Source organism: Benincasa hispida, chromosome 7 (assembly GCF_027475165.1).
Source record: "Benincasa hispida cultivar pf3 chromosome 7, pf3_genome.v1.1, whole genome shotgun sequence".
In the NCBI taxonomy this organism is placed as follows: domain Eukaryota; kingdom Viridiplantae; phylum Streptophyta; class Magnoliopsida; order Cucurbitales; family Cucurbitaceae; genus Benincasa; species Benincasa hispida.
Window position 1 is genome coordinate 13,322,015 of NC_143484.1, and position 22,316 is coordinate 13,344,330.

The window sequence follows — 22,316 nt, forward strand, 5'->3', positions numbered from 1 at the left end:
ATACGATTGCCTACCAAATGCTACACGATAGCCTAGTAGAAGTAGACGATGAGTGACACACTACGATGACTTTTCCACGACAGAGACTTCCGAACTCCCACTCTCGAGAGTCCCTTTCCTCACTCATGATATTTAGACTTCACTGCCTCCCTTCTGGTTTCTTCCTTCTTCTTAAACCTCAACTTCTCACAACAACCTTGACAATAACTCTTAACTGATTCAACCGCCGACTTCCCCTTTTCTCTTTTATTATTTCTTTTTTGATATTGTCATGTAATTGGAGTCCTATCAGTAGATTCACTTATGTTGCGTTAAAGGAAAAAAGATAACTAATTTCTTTTTATTCCTTTTACCATAAAAAACCATTTAACCACCCACTAAGGTGGTTAGAGAGAAAAAGGGATTAATATCCAAAATAATAAATAAAATAAAAAAATATGATATCCAACTTATCATATTATATTTATAACCTATAGTTTTAATCTATGCAGCACAGACACAGATACAACTACACAATACGGATACGATCGGATACGACGATTCGTCAATTTCTAAAAAACTAAGATATGGATACGCCTAAGGATACGTCATTTTTTTTATTTATTTTTTAAATATATATATTTCTAAAAAATGAGGATACTGATACGTTGAAGATAATTTTTCCTTTTAAAAAAATATAGGATATAGATAAATTTAGCATATAAGTTAATAACAATAGCACAAAATAGAATACAAACACTGAAATACAATACAAAACAAGCAATATCTAAGATGTAGAAGTACAATAGTTAATGAAATGTAATAGAAAAGTGACTCATATTACAAAGAAGAAGAAAAAGATTAGAGGGAGAAGTATGAAGATAAACGAATAACTTTTTCATTGATTGCTGAAGATATCCAAATGGTTTATATTTTGGTGGACTTTGTGGGAACTCAAATGTGAAGATGGAGAATATATGATTCTAGTCTAGGGTTTGGTCCGTTACTTATATAGTTTTGGACTCGAGTAGTGAGCTTTTTAATTAGGTTGTCTAATTTTAGATTGGTAAAGATTAGATGAGTTACTTGTCTTTTTTCTTTAAAAAAAATACGCATAGAAATAGATACATCAAAATGCGTGTCAGATACGTATCTGGAAAGTATCTAAAAATATAGATATGTCAAGTCGCGTGTTAGATATGTATCTGAGAAGTATCAGTATCTGATACGTGTCTGATATTGATTCTTTGCCTCACATAAAGTATCTGTGCTTCATAGGTTTTAATATTGCATCATATACAATATAAATTATATTTCTTTTCCTCTATTTTATGGCATTTAATATAAATCATATTTATATTAAATTTAACAACTATGAATCTCATTCATAGATTTATTTCCTCCAATTAAACTATAATGTATCAAATACATTATGTCAATTATATCATATATAATTGAATCAACTTAATTATCTCATATATAATTAAATTTCCTCTTATTAATTTGAACGATTCAAATTAACCCAAAAATTGATTCTCAACTAAATCCTTTTGAGTTACCAAGGGGACCTTATAGACATGTAGCTTGAAGCTCCAACGGTACGTGAATAATTAATTAAACTCTTTAATTACATTATCCACCATTCGTTAACTGTCGGGCACTCCACTGAAGACCGATGACCCTTCACAAATTGCTCGTAAGTACAGTTCGGTCAAATTACCATTTTCCCCTGTAATTACATCTAACTTCTTAATTACCACTGATTCCTCTAATGAAGAATAGATCATAGTCCTACTATGACTTAACTCCTCTCGTGCCAGGAGAAGGTATGGCGCCATATTGTTCAAGACCCAGAATCAACCCTTAAGGGAGCAACTTATGTACTTACCCCTACGAAGGAGTGAATACCATCTTGTGTAGCTGAGTTCCTAGCTCCCCAATCAGATGAATCCCCAAAATGGTAGGCTTGTTGAGTTAGCGATCTGACCACTCACACCCATATAAACCAAAGGACCACCCTCATAGGTAAGAGTTCACAACTCATTCAGGATTAAGGTCATGTTACCTATGGTCATCCTAGTGAAATGAAAGTCTATATTATGAATGGCATTATATAATGAGACTAAACATTTCATGGTCCGGTCTTATACAAACTCCTTTGTATAGAATATCCCCGCTCGCATGTCTAATACATGAATGATCAAGATCAAATCATTTGTAGCACTTTACAACATCTGTATCATCTATAAAGCGGGCCATACTCGTAGTGTTACCAAGATAAGGTATCCAGTCTTATCCATATACTACAGACTATTTAGGTTATCACTTAAACATGATCCACCTGTATGTCTCCACATACATGTTCAAGTTACAACGATAACCTTGGATGTTAGTTTATTGGTTTGTGGTTAATACAACTAAAATATCACATATTTCATATGTAAAGTGAATAAAATATCAAATATTTTTAATCACATATAAGTTTGTTCATACAAGGTTTAAAAACTATAGGATCTTACGAAATTTAGGGCATCAACCCCAATACAAACACCTCTCAGGCCAAGAGAGGTTGTGGCATCACATTGTTGAAGCTCTAAAATTAACCCTTAAGGGAGTAATTTATCTACTTACCTCGACATAAGGGAAGAAGTGAGTTCCATCTTGTGTAGCTGTGTTCCCAACTCCCCAATCAGAAGAATCCTCAAAATGGTAGGCTTATCGAATCGACGATCTGGCCACTCTCACCCATATAAATCAAAGGACCGCCTTCATAGGTAGGATCTCACAACTCACTCAGGATTCAGGTCATGTCACCTATAGGCATCCTGGTTGAAATGTAAGTCTCTATTATTAATGGTGTTATTTAATGAGACTATTCATTTCTTGGTCCAGTCTTATACAAACCCCTTTGTATAGAACACCTCCACTCACATGTCTCTATATGAATGATCAAATTCATATCATTGTAGTACTTTACAACAATTGTAACATTTACAAAATGGGTCGTATTCGTAGTGTCACTAGGATATGATACCTAACCTTATCCATCTACTACAGACCATTTAGGTTATCATTTAAACATAATCCACTTGTATGCCTCTACATACATGTTTAAGCTACAGAAGATAACCTTGGATGTTAGTTTATTGGCTTTGTTGGTTAATCTACTAAATCTCAAATAAAATACCTTAAATTTAAATAAAATACCTCAAATAAATTACCTTAGACTTTATTAAGCTACAAGACCCATGAGATTTACATCAAGCCAAACACTCCCATATTCAACAGATATAGATATCTCGGATCTTGCTCGAGATAGTGTCAGGGCGAACCACCCTTTGCCGAGTCTTCATGACTCCTCCGAAGGTCTTCACTGATCCTTTTGCCTTCAAAATACCCTTATTTTCCAAGATGCTAGTGGAGGTTCTAGTTCCTCATCTGGTATTCACATCTTTGTTCTTCTTGATGATTTTTCTAAGTCGAACCAAATAGACTTCCTATCTCGCAGTTTTCAGTTATGGCAGGGGATTGGTCACTAGATTAAATCTGGTGAGATTGGTTATGCTGATCCTTTCGAAGCTCATAGTTTCGCTCTTTATTGTCTTCGAGAGGTACTTTCCAATTTCTTCCTTTTCGTTCTAGGCCGAGTCGAGTTCCCTCTCTCTCTCTCTCTTTCTTTTAGTTATTTCTTTTCTTCAACAACTTTTCATTAACTTCATATCTAGTCTGAGCCTGATCAACAAATCAATTGCCTTCAGCAAGACCATGTTGAGTTGGTATGAGTTTGAGCCAAACTTGCTCAAACTGAGCAAATTTTAAGGCGAGCAGTGATCTCTTTTATATACAGATGAGCTCTTGTGAAGAGATTAGCCAATTAAAGCTCAATTGAATGAAACCTAAGAGCATCTAAATTCTGCTGACTATTTAGCCAATGCCTTCGAGAAAACGAAGAGATATACGAAGATGCAGAATGACATTATGGATTAGTCTTGCTTAATGGTGTAAGAAATCCTCTCGCCAATACCTTGGCTAGGATTATACCTTTCTGCATGATGCTTATATCAGGCATTGAGAAAATCCTAACCTTCCTCCCTCATCGAAAAAATCTAATGGAGGTGTTGGAGAAGGCGATATGGAAACTGATTCAGGCCCAGATGGTGCTTGACTTCTTCTTTCTATCTTTTCTTTCTATGAACTTGCCTCTTTATTTTTCTTCTTATGTATTCCTTGTTTCCAAATTCTATAAGCTAAAAAGACTTATTGAACTTTCGTAATGAAACTTTTTCTTCTTCTTTTGTCTAACTGTTCACACTTTCTCTTCTAAGTGTTGTGGCTGGGATTACTAAAAAGAAATTTAAGCTGAGGAGGGCATAGATTCGAAGTTAAACAATGAAAAATCATAAAACTTTGCTTGGCCTCGACCATAAATTCCTTGGGCCAAGGATGGAATAGTTTCCTCTTTTACGTTATTCACACATTTAATAATGTAAAAGAAACAAGAAGCTTGTCTCGGCCTTGGTCATAAATTTCTTTGGGTCGTGGAGGGCAAACTTTAAAATTAACAATGTAAAAACATGAAAAACTTGCCTTAGCCTCGACCACTAATTCTTTGAGTCGAGAAGGGCATAGTTTCCTCTTTTACGTTATTCACACATTTAATAATGTAAAAGAAATTAGAAGCTTTCCTTGGCCTCGACCATAAATTTCTTTGGGCCATGGAGGGCATAAGTTTAAAATCAACAATAAAAAAACATAACTTGCCTTGGTCTCGGTCACAAATTCCCTTCGCCGAGGAGAGCATAGTTTCCTCTTTTATATTATTCACACATTTAATGATGTAAAAGAAACAGGAAGCTTGCCTCGATCTCGACCACAAATTTCTTTGGGCCGTGGAGGGTGAAACAGATTCTAAAAGTGCGTTTTCTAGGCATAGAATTTAGTTAGTTTATATTTAATTTAAGATTGTTGGTTGTTTTATGTTTTATGTTTAATTGTAGAAAATCGAGTAATTGGATAAGAACAAACAATTTCAAGGATAAAATGACCAAAATACCCCAAAAGGAGGTCGACACTTTGACCTAGGATAAGAAGAAAAGTGGAAGAAATTGTAAAGTGTCAAGGATAGGACAAGGTAACATGTAGCGTAGCTAAGTTGTCCCGTTACGCTATAAGGCAGTAGTTGAACTTTTTCCTATTCACCCAGAGATAGAACAAACTTTCAAATGGAACTTAAGGATAAATTTAAGACCTGTGCTTGATTCCATGGGTGTGCAGCTGATACCAAGAATGATTTGAGACTACTTCCAACTAATTGTTCCTACAGTCCAGCTTGGGATTACACATGCACCTCTTGATGTCAATAATTTTGAGTTGAAGCCAGAACTTGTCCAGATGGCTCGAGATTGTGCATTCTGAGGGAGTCCATATGAGGATTCCCATAGGCATATACACTTCTTTTTGGAGATTTGCAACACGTTAAAAATAATCAGTGTTACTCTTCATACTATTCGCTTATGTTTATTTATGTCTTCTTTGCAGGATAAGGTCAAGGATTGGCATGAATCTTTTATATCAAACATCATCACCACTTGAGATGAACTGGCATAAGTTTTTCTTAACCAATTCTTTATGCCATCAAAGACGAGTAGACTGAGGATGAAAATTGGAACATTCAAACAACAAGAGGAAGTGCAATTTCTTGAGTCATGCGAGCGTTATAAGAAGCTGATGCGAAAGTGCCCCCAACATAGATATCCTAACTGGCTTCAAATCCAGTTGTATTACAACAAATTGTCTAGTATAACACAATCTAACTTGGATACTGTAGCTAGTGGATCCATTTTCCCTAAGACTGTTGAAGCTGCTCGATTACTGTTAGAGGATATGCCACAACTACCTATAATTGGCCATCTGAGTGGGATTCTATTAGAGTGTCTGGATTACATAAGCTCAATGAAGTAACCGCACTAAGGGCCCAAATGACCATTTTGACTAATACTTTAAATAAACTTGTCGTTTTTCAGGTAACCAACAGTCGTTTGCATCGATGGCGGCGGCCAGTGCATACTAATGATGGAGACTTATGATGTGCAACAGGTGAATTATGTACACCGTCACCATGGCCAACAAGGATATCAAGCTCAACATTCCCAAAATTTGCTCACTCATTATAACCTAAGTTTTCATTATCATGAAAATTTTTCTTATGCTAACACTGGGAATATTTTGCAAGCTCCTCCAAGATTTGGCCAACAAGGTGAAGGAAAGGCTTTCGTAGAGGATATGTTGGTTGAATTTATTAAGAAGTCAAGGAATATAATGACTAAGCTGGAGAGCACAATAGACAATCATAAGAAGGCCATTAAATACATTAAGACTCAAATTGGACAGATGGCCACATCTCTTAGTGCTATATAGAAAGCGGAGATTTCTGGCAGCTCTAAAGGTAAACAACATTAACAGTGCAAGGTCGTGACTCTTCAGAGTGGAAGGTCTTTGGTGAGCTCAACTGTTGAAGCTGAGACTGAGAAAGTTGATGTCGAGAAAGAGATAGTCGAAGTAGAGAAAGAAGAAGATTTTAGGAGAAAGAGAAGGATGTATCTATAGTGACTAATTCAAGGAAGTATTTTGATCCTACCCCTGTTATTCCTTATAATATTCCTTATCCTTAAAGACTTTGGAGAGAAAAATTTTGAAGCTCAATTTTCAAAATTTTTAGAAATTTTTAAGAAATTGCACATCAATATTCCTTTTGTTGAGGCTTTGGAACAGATGCCTAACTATGATAATTTTATGGGCGATGTGCTATTGAGGAAGAAGAAGTTCGAAAAGTACGAAAAGGTGAGCCTGACAGAGGAGTGCAGTGCAATATTGGAAAAGAAACTACCCCAGAAACTTCAAGATCCAAGGGGTTTTACTATCTCTTGTAAAATTGGTAGTTTAGAGATTAAGCGTGCATTACGTGATTTGGGTGCTTCAATTAACCTCATGACTTTGTTAATGTATAGGAAACTTGGTCTTGGAGAGGTGCAACCGACCACTATATTGCTGCAGTTGGCTGACTAGTCCCTCACATATCCACGTGGTGTTGTGGAGGATGTGTTGGTCAAGGTTGGCAAGTTCATTTTTCTTGCAGACTTCGTCGTGCTCGATATGGAGGAGGATGCTGAAATACCAATCATCCTAAGGAGACCACTCCTAGCAATGTGTAGAGCCGGTATTAATGTACAAGATGGTAAGTTAACCTTTAGGGTCAACGATGGAAAGGTAACATTCAGTGTAACATCTCGAGTTCTGAATCAATTGCGGTTAATATCTTAAATTGTTGGGCTTTAATTTCCTTTTGTTTTTGTATCTTGGGGCCAACTTAAAACAATTGAGGAGATAATTAACTATATATGGTTTTAGATTGATTTAAATATTTGAAAGGATTTAATTTATATTAAATTGATGGTTCTTATGCCTTTTAATTTTGGTTTTTGGAGCCTAAATTAAGGTAATTTTAGAAGTTAATTGATTTATTAATTTGATAGAATCTTTGGAGATTTTGGACATATTGTGATAAAATATTTGATTTATTTTTTAAATTTGAAACATATAAAAGAATTGGGATATTTGAAATTAAAGGAGAGTGAAAAGAGACAAAAAAATCAGAGAGAGAGACTACAATTCGATTTTTTAGCGACAACTTCCACAAAATTATCGATTTCCGTAGTTTGAACCGTTGGATCATACTGAAATTTGGTCAGTCTGTTAGAGACATATATTGTCTCGTTTTAAACAATTGGATCATTGTTTTAAGCTCTGGTATGTTCGTAATCGCTGCTGAATAGAATCTGTAAAATTGGCAACCCCCCTTCTCTCTCACTCTTGCAAATCCTCCTCATACAAGACCCTCACTACCAGCTGCTAGCCTAAACAATTTGCACCGTTCGACAACAATGCCCACATCCCGTCTATGGTTTCCACCATTGCCACCACCGCTAGTGCCATTGTCGCCGGAATTGATATTTTAGGTAAGTTATTTGGTGTTTTATGGGTTTTCTTGGAAGATCTTGAATACCCATCAAATTTTGTTTTGAGTTTTGGCTTACCCATATTATTTTGATGTTGAAATTAGGTTTTATAGACTCTCAAGGTATTTCTGTTGGGTTGATTCCCTAAAGTCTCGTGTCCTATAGTTTGTAAATAGTTTGTACGAATGTTTGTGTTGTATAATATATGATATTTACTTCACATCTTGATTTTGCTCAGTTGTATGTTTTATTTCCTTTACTACAAACCAACAAACATAAAATCCCTGGTTATTTTTATGTAACTTAAGCATGTATGTGGTGACATACAAGTGGATCATGTCTTCAGTGATAACCAAAATGGTCTGTAATATATGGATATAGGGGGGAAACCTTATCCTAGTAATGCTACAGATGCGACCCGCTTTGTGGAATGGTCACAAGTGTTATGACTTGTCACGGATGTCTGATCCTGATCATTCGTGTAGGGGACATGCGAGCAGGGGCGTCCTATACAAAGAGTTTGTATAAGACCTGACAACGAAATGTTAACGTCTCGTTATATAACACCATTCATGACAGAGACTTAACTTCACTAGGATGACCATAGGTAACATGACCTCAATCCTGAGTGAGTAGGGAACTTCTGTCATTGAGAGCGGTCCTTTGATTTGTATGGATGCAAGTGGCCAAGTCGTCGATTCAAACCTACCATTTTGGGGATTCGTCTGATTTGGGAGCTGTGAACTCAGCTACACAAGATGAAATTCACTCCTTCCCTGAAGCAGGGGCAAGTAGATAGATAGCTCCCTTAAGGGCTGATTCCAAGGCTTGAACAATGTGGTGCCACACATCTTCTCTTGGCCCGAGAGGTATTCACACATAATTGGACTATGTTGTATTGTTCATTAGAGGAATTAATGGTACTTAAGGAGTCAGATGTAACTATAGGGGCAAAACAATAAATTGGCCCAGCTCTACTTACGATATCTGTGAAGGGTCATCATACTCATGATTGGTTATATCCGATGGACACAAAAATATATCTATGGTAAGAAAAGTTTTGTTATTGGCCTTTAGTGGAATGCCTGACAGTTAACGGATGGTGGAACTTGTGGCTAAAGAGTTTAGTCAGCTATTCACGTATCGTTGGAGCTTCGAGCCATTGGTTCATAAGGTCCCCTAGGTAGCTTGGATAAAGTTGAGAATCAGTGTTTGGGTCAGTTTGAAATGTTCAAATTAATGCTATAATTGAACAGGTTAATTATATATGATATAATTGGCTAAATGTATGAGATACATTATTTTAGAGGAAATTAGATATAAATATGATTTATATCAAGTGGAGGAGAAATTACTATAGTAGATATGTGATATCAAACTATAGGGTAAGAATATAATATGATTATATTCATTTATTAATAAATTGCTTAATTATGAGATAGTTGGCCGAATTCTTCTCCTCGGTCATGCGTTAGTGGGAGAATCTCATTCAATTATTGTAACTGAAGAATAAAATGAATATTTTTTCATTTTTCAAAAGTTCGAAAAAATCGCAATCGGTGTGAAAAAGTATCGGTCGCCTACTGAGAGCCTATAGATAGAGTCCCATCATCTAAACGATCGCACACCTGTGCCTAAACGATCGCATGCCTGCGCCTAAACGATCACGTAGCTTTCCTAAATGATCGCATAGCGTGCCGCGTTTTCTAAACGATCATTTACCTATTACAAGACGATTGCTTAGTAAAATCTACACGATCGTGTAGCTTTGTCTAAACGATAAGCATTCTACTATACGATGACATTCTTTCCCACTTGCTTATCGTCTACACGATCAGCCTGCTCCTCTGACCTCTACAAAATTCACCAAAGACCACACTTTGGATTCTCACTCCGAGAATACCAAGGGGTTGAACTGGTGGTGTCGTTCCCGCTTTTGCTTGCTCGTGCTTATTCGTGTTGCTGTGGTTTGAGTGGACGATCGTGCTGCTATAGCTGACTAATTTGCTGGGCGACAGAGTTCGTAGAGGTTCTTTCGCTGCATTGAGTTCGAGATTGAAGAGAGTCTTCAACTGGTATGTGAACTCTGTATTTTATTTATCAAAGCATGTCGTTAATAGTGTAATTTGCATAACTGTTGATAGAATATGTGTGTTGTATTTCAGTCACAATGAAATCGAAAAGATCCAAACGTGCTCATGGATGCTCTTCGTTAAGAGATCCTTCAACTTCGACAAAATTAAAATTTTTCGACGTCCTTTTTTAATAAGATTTGGGGTCTTTATTGAGAATTTTTGGATACCCATTAAGTGTCAACTTAACTTTTATTTTAATTGTGATTTTTGGAGGTTGGATTAGAAGGTTTGAAGTTGCTATTCATTAGAGTTAAAGGTGAATTAGAAGGTCTTAAGCTGCTATTCATTAAAGTTAAAAGTTGATTTTGGTGATATAGTTATTGGATCGTGTTGATTTTGAAGCTATGCAATGGCTTTGGATTAAACCATGTGTTGGGTAAGTTGTTTGGAGATATTCGAGTTAAGTTGTGATCAAAATTGTGCCCTAAACTTTGGATTTAATTTTGGTTTATGTTTTTGAATTTATTCAGGATTCAAGGTTTTGCGAAGTTGAATTGCTAGTTATTTGGACTTAATTCCAAGGTAAGTGTCTTGCTTTTGGTTAGCCTTTGAACTAGTTGCCCTAACTACATGATGATGTTTAGACTGTTATATATAATGTAAGGGTTAGTCATTAGCATTCTGTAATTTAGAAATAAATGCATATCTTGTTTCTTGTTCACTGTAAAATTTATATTCAATGAAAAATGGATTTTGGTCGATCTTACTTCCACTCATGGTTCTCTTCTCAAAGAGTTCCTTCAATTGTATCAGAGTCAGGTTGTAGATTTCTGACTCCATATTCCATTCTTTTTTTGAATCGATTTTACAGTAATGGTGGGTTTTATAATCTGCATTTTTTTCATACGATGAATGGTTGTGAATGTAATTTTGTTGAAGGATGTTTTAGGATAGGACTTTAGTTTAAGGTTTTCTTTGTTTACAAATTTGGTTTGTAAAGGCCCCTGCATTTTTGGGCATTAATCTTGCTATAGAGTTTGTAATTCGTAAGTTTGAGTCGCTCGTGCTACTCTTGGGAAGCTTCAAAGAAGAGTTGCAGAACACTATTTCGATGGAGAAGACGAAGCAGTTATACGAGATCGTGTAGCTACACCTACATGATCGTGTAGCTCTTGCTAAGCGATCTTGTAGCTTTTGCTACATGATCGTGTAGCATTTGCTAAACGATCATGTAGCTAATGCTACAAGATTGTGTAGACTTTGCTACACGATCGTGTAGCATTTGCTACAAAATCGCATAATCAATTGCTAAACGATCACTACAAGATGGTTCGTTGAAGGGTGATTCGGTTCGAGCGGTTCAAGGGCTAGTTCACTTATTTCGAACTGGATGACTCAAGATTATGTAATAGATAGCCTTTTATTTTTTTTCTTTTAGAGGTCCTATCTCGATCCATTAACTGTTAGTGTAAATATACATGTGATGTATGTTTTATATTATATGTCTACAGTTTTAAAACCCACCATAGGTTATGCATTTATATTCATGCACCATTTTATATTATAAGTATTATAATATATGAATATGCATGATTTAAATTACATAAAGCATGCTCATGCATCATATAGTATAAATGTTATAGTATATGTATGCATGCATTATAGCATATCCATGCATAATTTATATTATAATTGTTATAATATATGATTGAGTGAATGTATGGAAAGTATGCCATAGCATAATTCGTTACTTAGTTATATAATTGTTATATATTAGTAATTGATGGAGATTGCATGAAGCATGACATTACCTTAGATTAATTTATAAATGTTATGATTAACTAAAGTATGTCAAACATGCAATGATTGTTTTTAATTGTTTCATTTATTTATAATTGTTATAACTAAATGAAATTAGAATTAAAATCAATAATTAAGAGTTGCATGCAAACCTTAGACTATAATCATTTTTTAAAATTGTTTAAAAATATGATTGAGATATACCTAAGATCACAATTCTAATGAGATTAGAAATCTAAGTTTAATATTTTAATCAATTAAATATGATTAAATGGATTCTTAATAAAAGGTTAAATATGTAACAAATGTATCTATATGGGATCTTTTGACTAAGACGAGTTCTGGCTAGGCTGGGGTACTTAAGTTGATGAAAACGTCGCACCCCTACTTGGGAACCTAACTAGAAAGGTGAATTAGATAGATATGTTACATGCATGTAAGTTTGATCAAAGTCTATTAAAAAGTTTAATGAGACTTCAATCAAAATTGTTTAATCATCAAAGAAAAGAGTTGTTTTTTAGCAAATTAAACAAACATTTAAATAAAATCAGTAGCTAGATTTTTTCTAAGTTAATTAACCCTAGGTAGAACACTCAATGGAAGGAAAATGGGGTATATGATACTTCATTTTAGCCTCTATACATTTCTCCCTTTAAATTTACACTGTGAGATCTACACTCGGCCTCGAGGCACCATGGGTGTCCCCCTACGGGTGCCATTTGGGTAGGTCAATTATAAGGTGAATGGAGAGAGTGTTTATAGTAAGTGGGAATGGGACGTGCGGTAGTACATCCCTCGGTCTCTTTCATTAGGTTAAAAAAAAATCCGTGCATCGCTTCGTGGCATCGTGGGTGTCCTCCTAAAGGATGGCAATATTGCATGACGCTTTATTCGATCTCCAGAAATGGATAGGGTTGCTTTAGTTTCATGTTCCAATCGGTTTTTCCCTACAGTTGGCTCATTGAGATGGAACTTTAGAACCTAAAATGAGGGGTTACACTTACATAGAATTGTTAAGGATGTTAACAAATTATGGACCGAACAATAGTGACTATTAGTTACAGTGACTAGTTAATGTTCTCCCTCACTGAAACATCAATGAAAAATAGATGTAACTTAGGATACACTAAACTATTTTGCTCAAATCTGATTGTTTTCTTAAGTGGTTTAATGCAAGTAGACTAAAATAGTTTGTTTCTTTTTCAGCAAATTCCTTAAATGGCTACCACTACTTTAGGTTTACTCGCTGTGTATAAGTTAACGGAAGAGAATTACGCTAGTTTGAAAAACACAATCAACACTATTCTAATCATCGATGATCTTCGATTGGTCTTGATGGAGGATCGTCCTCCCATTCCAGCTACCAATGCTCCTCGAAATGTTCGGGAAGCATATGAGCATTGGACACGAGCAAATGAAAAGGCTCGAGCGTACATCTCGGCAAGCCTTAATTAAGTCTTAGCCAAGAAGCATGAGCCCATGCTCACAGCTCGTGAGATCATGGAGTCCTTGAGGGGAATGTTTGGACACCCGTCTGTATAGCTCAGACATGACGCTCTAAAACACATCTTCAATGCCCGTATGCAAGAAGGGGCATTCGTTTGAGAACATGTTCTCAACAAGATTGTCCACTTCAACGTGGCGTAGATGAATGGGTCAAGCATCGATGAAGCCAGTCGTGTTTAACTCCTTCTGAGTGGAGAAGTACTTCAGGCTCTTATGGTCTGTGAAGATCTGTATTTTCTCCCCATACAAATAGTATCTCCAAATCTTCAAGGCAAAAACCACAGTTGCTAATTCCAAGTCATGTGTAGGATAGTTCCATTCATGGTTCTTCAGTTGGCGGAGGCATAAGCAACCACCTTACGATGTTGCATAAGCACGCATCCTAGCCCTTTCTTTGAGGCACCACTGTAAATTACAAAGCTACCTGATCCATCTTGCACTATAAGAACGAGAGCTGAAACTAACTTCTGTTTGAAGTCTTGGAAACTATCCTCACAAGCCTCACTCCAGACAAAGGAAGCTCCCTTCTTAGTCAATTGAGTCAATGGAGTGGCTATGCGGAAAGAATCCTCCATAAACCGTCGGTAGTAGCCTACTAACCCTAGAAAAGTGCGCATCACACTCACTATGGTTGAATGGGGCCACCTCGTAACTGCCTCAATCTTTGCAAGATCAATGGAGACTCCATTCTTCGACACCACATGTCCTAGAAAGTACACTTGCCTTAACCAAAACTCACACACAGAAAACTTAGCATATAACTTATTCGCCCTCAATGTCTACAAAACTTTTCGTAAATGCTCCTCATGTTCTGCCTTTGTCTTGGATTAAATCAAGATATTGTCTATGAAAGCTATTAAAAAAGTGTCAAAGAATTCCTTGAACACCCTATTCATTAGGTCCATAAATACTACTGAAGCATTTGTCAAACTGAACGACATTATGATGAACTCATAATGCCCATACCTCGAGCGAAAAGCCATCTTTGGTATACCACTGTTCTTTATCCTTAGCTGACAGTATTCTGGTATCCCTCAAGTGCTTAGGTTCAAGAGATAAGTCTTGAATATTTTGATTCCATGGCTGGGCTAGTTGCATTTGTACCGGTGGTATCGGTTCCTGCTGAGTCTGATTTTGAGCTGTCTATCCTGCCTTTGCACTGCAGATTGAATCTAGTATTCTCTCTTCATAAAGAATGAAGCAACAGCCTCCCCAATTCTTGCTTCCATCGCCTTCTCATCAACTTGAGCCATAGGTGGGTTTGGAGCTACTAGGACATTCTGACTCTCACCGACTTTCTTCTCCCATACCTCTGACGGAGGTGGGTCCTGGACTTGTGGGTGCTACACTTGGGGATCTCAAACCCTTTCTCTAACTGTCCTATTCACTCTGAGCTTAAGTGTCATGTTCTGCCATGAACTCACAGATCAAATCTCACTGGACCCCTATTTAATGAAACATGTTTACTAAGGTAGTACATCAACTAGTCTCATGCATTACATACTTAAAACTTTTATTAGTAAGAAATGTTGGGAATGTCCTAAATTCACTATTCGTAAAAAGTTGTTAAACATATTCTATCTATTAATACAAGTATTATTGGGTATTTTATTCACTAAATTGTTATTGATATTGCATTCTATTATATAAATCCAATAAACGAATCCATGGCTATAATATGAATACTTTAACTTTTTGTTGCGACATAAAAGAGGATCAAGCTTTAGTATATAGCCAAAATGGTCTATAAGTGTATAGATGAGATTGGGTATCTCATCCTGGTGACACTATTGGATGCAACCCATTTTGTATATTGATACATATGATGTGATCCTAAAATTATTCCTGTGGAGACATGTGAGTGGAGGCATCCAATGCATTGAGTTTGAATAAGATCGGACCTTGAAATAGTCACTTTTCTTTATAACGACCTTTTACTATTAAAACTAACTATTTCAAAATTCAATGACCTAGGGTAACTTGATCTTAATCCCGAGCTAACTATTAAATCCAGTTTATTCGAGATTATCCTTTGATTGGCCTACGTGAGAGTAGTCTAACAACACTGCTCAATAAGCCTCCCATTTTAGAGATAACACCAGATAGATAGTTGGGGACATAGCTCTGCAAGATGGAATTCACTCCTACTCGACTTATGGTTAGCAGATAGGTTGTTCTCTTAAGCACTGATTTCTGGTTTTGAACAATGATGCCCCACCCTCTCATGATTGCAAGGGTCATGGTTTATAAGTTGGACTATAAACTAATTGTTCAATGAAGGATCGGTGGGAGCTTAAAGAGCAAGATGTATTTACAATGGTAAAACGGTAATTTTGACCTAACTGTAAATACGAACGACCTGTGAAGGATCGACTTACCAATTATTGTTAAAATGGACAAATTGCAACTATCGAGTTATAGTGGTGTGTCTCGGTAGTTAACGAATGATGATTAATTCGGTTTAAAGAGTTTAACCAATTGCAAAAACATTGGAGCTCATAATCTATAGGTCCATAAGGTCTCTCCACTAGCTCGTAAAATTATCTTGGATTAGTAAATTGAGTGAATTTGAAACATTCAGATTCAAAATTAGGGTTTTGAATTTGAAATGTTCAAAATCAGTTAGGGTTTCTATTAATTGTATTAGATACAATTAAAACATTTAATTTTGTCGAAATTAAATGAAATTGGTGAGTTCGAAAATATTTAAAAAATGATTTAAATAATAGATGAGATATAATATATTATTTAATATTTGGTATTAAATTGAATTAATTAAATTATTTTAATTAATTATCCATTTTTATTCAAAATTTTGAAATTGTTTAAAATTAGTAATTTGATTAATCAAATTTTGGATATATTGAAATTCAAATGTATAAAATTGATAATTAAAATTGATTTTTTGAAAATCAAATTATAATTAAAATTAAATTAATCATATTAATGAATTAAATTGAATAGAATTATGTGAAAGTGGAAAAATCTAAAATTGGATTTTCCCACTCAAATAACACCTCATGGCACTTCAATTTCAATGGAAATTGAAGTGTCATCAGCTGTTTTAATTTCTAATGCATGGGATTTCAGTATAAATTGAAGTGTAAATTGAAGTGTTAACTTCAATTTTTTTGCCATGCAATTGGATTGAAAGTTGAAAATCTGCTGAAACAAAAACCCATCAAAACCCTCTTCAATCTCACTTAAATTTAGCTCCAATTCAGTGTTTCCACCACACAATTCAAGTAGAGAATAATAGAAAAGGTCTCTGTGGTGGTCTACTGAAGGATTGAAGATTCAATTCATGGTAATCAACTGGAACTTAAGAGTTCTCAACAAAGGTATTGTATTCATTGAAACTCTCTTCTGAAAGTATGTTTCAATGCATGTTTTAAAATCAAATTAAGAGTAATTAGAGTGCTTATTGATTGAGATTTTTTCTGCTGCATGTTGGTTTATTCTATCAATTGGTATCAGAGCATGAATTAAACATTCAATTATCGTTAATGTTAGTTTGGTGGGTGAATTTCTAAGATTGCATGTTTCTATGTATGATATGGTAGAAATTCAATTTTGGCATTAGATTTCTCTTTAATTATTAAGTTTAAATTGTAATTGACTCTTGATTGATGAGCTTATATGTGTGCTCTAGAGTATGTAATTTTATTATAGTAAATAGAGTCCAAATTAGGTTGTAACTGAAGTGAAAAACAAGCATGGACGAGCAGTAGATTTATGGGTTGAAGCTTCTGCCTACAAGCGTTGCGACGTTGTTCATCGAGCATTGCAACACCATGGGCATTTTTTATAAACAACGTTGCAACATTGGGATGCACCGTCATGACGTTGTTCATCTGAGCCAAGAACAACATGTCGGTTCGCGCAGGAGGATGACTAGTTTGACCAATTCGATTTTCATCCGGTCTGTTCAGCCATATCTAGTCTAGTTTAGCCTCAATTGGAGCTGTAGTGTTCCGGTTCGGGTCGGGTCGAGCAGTCCAGACCTCTTTTGAAGCTGTTTTTGGATTATTTTTGTAATAATTAGTTTTTTTTTACTTGTTTAGGATGTCGAAGTTGAACCATATTGGTGTTGTTTAATTATTTTATGCATGTGGTGTATATTATATTTGAATTAAACATGTTTGTGCATATAGTATGACATTTAGATTTTAAATTCCACCATAAGAAAGCATGTTGCATGTATAATATTATGTTATAAGTTAGTTATAATATATAGTATGCATGTTTAGGGTTTCTTAAAATTAGTATAACTGTTATGTTAATTTTTGAATGCCTTTGATGTTTATTATGGTTTGAAAGCATGTCTATGTTATATAAGATGTTATAAAATTGGATTAGACCTTAAAATCTATAACAAAGTTAAACAACATGCTTCTTGATGCTTGATTTTATGAAGTAAAAATGTGGATGCTATGAGTTGATGAAATTGCGTTGCGCACTCAAGTTTCCCCAACGGAATCCAAGTGTAAATTCCTCTGAGTTTCCTGGTAAGTCTAAGGTCGAACACAGGGACTTGTAAAAACAGATTGCATTGGTAATTTTTATGAAAACCTTGCGGTAACTGAGTAAATAAATTGATTGTTTGGGTTTGTTGTTTGCGTTGATGAAAATAAATAAATGCGATGGATTTGAGAAAAGGCAGTTATGTGATAGATGCAATGAGTATGCGATGAACGGGTTGAGAAAATCTTTAGCTAGCGTTACTTAGGAATGTGTCAGACTATGCGATCATATTACAACTATACACAGCAAGTATTTTCCAATGTAAATGCGATGCTCCTAAGTCTAGGACGCATGTGTTGAATGTAAAAGTGTCCATAGAGCTTATTCCTAAGTCTCTACTCTTGTCCTATGCGTTGATGCAAAATGCAAGAAAGCAAGGTGACCACATACAATCACATCCTATCTCTAGGATGCATCCGTTGCGTTAATAACAAATAGTGATCATTCCTAAGCGCCTATCTCTTGTTTATGTGTTCTAATCTGGCTCTTCCGAGTCTAGATTTAATCTGGCTCTTCCGAGTCTAGATTCTAACCTAACCTTTCCAAGTCTAGATCCTGTCCTTAGACTACCCTCTCGAGTATCTCTAATGGACGAATGAAGCATACATAAAACAAGATAATCACAAAGAATGAAGATTCCCTAGTTGTGCTAATTAAATGCTTCTCAACCCATTAAACTGATTTAACTACTCATGCGTGAATAACAGAGAGTGAACAAATACAGAGAAGGAAATTCCATTTTTATAAATGAGTTGAGTATAAAATGACAATGGAAGTTGAAGATAGAGAGCCTGCTAGCAATTCCTTGCTGATCGAGGCTTTTACACTGAAATCTCCATTCTGTTCTAAAGATGTTCCTGCCTCCGCAGGCGTCGGCCCTCTCTCTTTTCTTGAAGCTCCCGACGCTCTCTCAAGCTTACCGGAACGGTCTGCCGGCACAACTTCCTCCCTTGCGTCCGCCTTAAAATGAAAGAAAACAAAGAATAAAAGCGTGCGAACTGAAGTATGAAATCTCTAACTACTAAACCCTTTCTCTTAAGAATGCCTTTGGTATTTATAGAGCATCCATGGTGAAAGGCGACTTCTCTCTCCTGGTTGTACAAATGGGACAACTTTAATTCCTAACTGATGCGCCGAATAATTGTCATCGACAAAGCTGAGTGTACTTTGTGACTGTTATCGGCTATCAACTTGATTTGGATTCGACTGTCATCAGCTTTCTGTCCCATCGTGCTTAATTGGCCTTTCACCCAGATGCGCCCACCATGTTGCGTTGACCAAGTTGCGGCGATCCTTCTTGGGCGAATGTTTGCGAGCACGATCAACGAAAAGCCTTGCAGTAAAGTTGCGCTCAACCAATGATTTCCCATCATCGCAATTCTCGCATTGCGTTAATGCATATTCTGCCAAAAAAATACAAAGGTTAACTGTTCTAATGCGCTGAACGCATGTGACCACAATATTATGAAATTGGTGCTTAATGGACGCAAGTTAACATATTTCATCAATGCAATCCAACATTGTTTAAGACTTTAGCACTATGATAATGTGCATTTCTGCCCGTTATCACACCCCCAAATTTAAACAATGCTTATCCTCAAGCATTAGCTAAAGATTCCTTTAGCAAGTCAACCACAATGTTCTTTTTCTAGATTTCTGAAGAATACTCCGTTCAAATCCTATATACCAGAATTTCCTTAAGTCTTATTCAAGTCTTTTCATAAAATATTTCTAAGACCTAGGGACTGCAGGCTTAACTTTTAAAAGGACTTTACTGAATTCTGGAACATCGCATGATTTATTTCAAAAGGAAAATTTTCTATCGGGGTGTCAAATGATTTTATCCTTGCACAAAAATTTTCTTCATTCATAAATTCTTTTCTGACCTTATGCTGATCCAAGTGCCTTGCCTTCGTTTTGGCTTGCCCCCACGGGTGTCATGCGGACACCCAGCTACGAGCAATGCACTCTTCCTCAGACTAAACTCATACCTATTTGGCAGTGGAGTTACAGTCATTTATTTATGCGTTGATCCTGGTGACTTACTTTTGTTTTGGTTTGCCCTCATGTGTGTCATGCGGACATCCAACTACGGGTAAGTGCCTTTCACAACTTAACTCTTATGAACATGGGTTTTCCATTGCGTTGACAGTGGAGTTATTATTCTCATTTTTTTTTTAGAAAATAGCAAGGTCGAAAATAAATAACTCACCTTCAAATTTAAAATGCGGCAATGTTCTCATTGCCAAAAGAGAGTTTGAAAGAAAGAAAGCTAGCAAACCCCTAACTTCTAGAAATATTTATGAGGTGACTATCTTAAGATTAAGTTGATTCTAGTATATATGAAAGACATAGAAGCATATTTTTCATCATTGAAATCATACTTGGCAAAGAGACAGCATGCGGTAACTTACTAAATTTATCTATGTCAAATGATTGTGTTGATCAAAGAGGATGCGGTGATAAAACTTTTAAAAATAAAATGCAACGTGATAGCACAAAATTTGAAATAAAGATAAGGAAAAGTACACCCCCAAATTTTGCGCTATCACCCGCATTGTGTATTGATGCATCCATCCTTGCGGTGATCTATCTTCTATGGATTGCGGTGATGGAGTGAGATAATTTGGGTCTTCATGTAACATCTCTGCAATTCTGTGCCTTAATCGACGTAAACAAACAAAAAGAGGGTCAAGTGATTTAAAACAAAACAATTTTATTTTATTTTATTTTATTTATTTATTTATTTTAGAGCAGTGTAGATAAATAGTAAACAAAGTAATTGCGATAATAGATAGTAGCAAGAAAGATAGAATTTCATGAAGTATTTGATGCAGGAAAAGGATATTCAAAAGGATTGCGTCCCTGATGAGGTTGAATCATATAATACTCATAGACCAATTATTTCCGGCTGATTTGTTCACGTTCATGGTGGCTTTTCTCTCTTTTCTTTGTCCTCTGGGAACTTTACTGCCTTAATCCGGAGTTTTTCCCCATGAATGCTCATTACAATTTCCCCCTTGCGCATATCAATTTGAGTGTGACCGCTTGAAAGGAATGGTCGTCCCAATATGATGGCGCATCTTCCTCTGCTTTATAATCCAAAATGAAGAAGTCTGCCAGTAGGATGAATTTATTGATTGAAATTACGACATTTTTCAACTCTCCTTCAGGGTGTATTCGAGATCTGTTCGCGAACAGAAGAGTTTCCTTTGTGGGTGTAAGTGTGCGTTCAATTGTTTGAAGATTGACAGCAGCGTTCTGTTTATACGTGCCCCAAGATCGCATAGTGCTTGGCCACTGAAGGTCCTTCCGATAGAGCATGGGATCGTGAAGAATCCTGGGTCGCCCATTTTAGGTGGGATCATAGCATTTTGCGCTGCAGCCACTATTGTGATCTTTCCTTCCTCATTTTGTTCCTCTTTCAGTCTTTGCAAAGTTACTGGTGGTTGGACTTCTTCTATTCCAAGTTCTAAAGGCTTAAGGTTGGACGCAACTTTGGGGTCTATTTTCTCGAGCTTCTCCAAACTATAGGTCAATGGGTCTTCGATTTTCGCCGCATTCAAGTTGGTCGCAATGAGCTTTTCCCCTACTTCCGCAGTCATGTTGTCGCTTAGCAAGGAGACTACTAAGGATTGTTCCTTCCCGTTACCCCCAGCATTGCAAGGGAGCTCAGTTGAGCTCGACAACGCTTCTTGCGGTCTGTTTTTCAGCTCGCCCGCAATTTGTTCCATTTGGATTTCGAGATTTCTGATGGATATAGCTTGGTTCTGAAGCACTGATTCGTTTTTCTCAATGTATTGCTTCAGCAAGCTCCCTAAGGACAAAGATTGTGGTGGTTGTGAGCTGCTAGCTTGGCTTTGCACTGAACCGTTGTTTTGCGAAAAAAATCCAGGTGGCCCTCCTTTTTGTGCCACAGGTTGAAAACTTTGCTGTTGATTTTTCCACGCAAAATTTGGGTGGTTTCGCCACTTGAGGTTATATGTATTGGAATAGGGATTAGCTCTCATGAAGCATTACGGCTGCGGGTTTGTTGGGCATTCCTCTATCAGTGAGCATCACCGCAAATTACACAACTCGCGGTCGTTTGAGTGATTGCGCTGACCTGCCCTTTATTCGCTCCCGTATTATTAATTGCGATGCCTTGTATCAGACTCATCATCGCAGTCATTTGATTTTGCAGGGATGTGATGGCCCCATAGTTTGCGTCATTTTCTTTGATTCTTAATCTTTGATCGTTTTCTTTCCAATCCTCGTGATTTTTGGAAATGCGATCAAGTATACTCTTTGCCTCCTCATATGTTTTGTCGAGAAGATCACCAGCGGCTGCCGCATTGGCAGCGGTCTGCGAAGAGGGGTTCAATCCTTGGTAGAAAATCTCCATTTGCAGGCAGTCTGGCAACCCATTGTGTGGACA